The sequence below is a fragment of the Etheostoma spectabile genome, chromosome 9, assembly GCF_008692095.1.
Source record: "Etheostoma spectabile isolate EspeVRDwgs_2016 chromosome 9, UIUC_Espe_1.0, whole genome shotgun sequence".
NCBI classification, from domain to species: domain Eukaryota; kingdom Metazoa; phylum Chordata; class Actinopteri; order Perciformes; family Percidae; genus Etheostoma; species Etheostoma spectabile.
This window is the reverse complement of record NC_045741.1, coordinates 4,098,859-4,099,372: the sequence shown is the minus strand read 5'-3', so window position 1 is coordinate 4,099,372 and position 514 is coordinate 4,098,859. Positions and strand designations below refer to the sequence as shown.

The 514-nt window shown below is 49.0% G+C and overlaps 1 protein-coding gene across 1 annotated transcript in view; it reads right to left on the bottom strand.

Moving 5' to 3' along the window:
* Window positions 1-514, bottom strand: part of exoc3l4 (exocyst complex component 3-like 4) — a 34,090-nt gene that overhangs the window by 9,723 nt on the left and 23,853 nt on the right. The gene's annotated exons all lie outside the window — the stretch shown is intronic.

The following is a 514-nucleotide window of genomic DNA, read 5'->3' as shown; positions in this document are numbered from 1 at the left end:
GGGGGCAGTAGCTCAGTCTGTAGGGAGTTGGGTTGGAGAACCGGAGGGTCGCAGGTTCAAGTCCCCATGTGGACCAGAGTATGGTGGTGGACTGGTAGCTGGAGAGGTGCCAGTTCACCATCTGGGCACTGCCAAGGTGCTCATGAGCAAGGCACCAAACCCCCAACTGCTCGGAGCGCCCTTCCATGGGCAGCCCCCCCCACTCCATTTAGTGCATGTACGGGTACTGGGTTACACACACTGTGTGTGTAATTCAGGCCTGTGTGTAATAACAACAAAGTGTAAATTGTAATTCCCACTTGTGGGACTGATAAAGGAATCTAACCTGACGCCCTATTGGCAGGGCAAAGCTACTGTTAAAGCAGCTATACTCGACATTTAAAAAAAAAGAATCTATCAAATGACAAAGAATCCTCTCGGCTTCACAGAGCTTTATAGTGAGTGTCACTCCTTAATGTGAGTCAAGTACAGATTTGAGTCGCGCATGCTCAGATTTAAACGGTTTACGGCATAA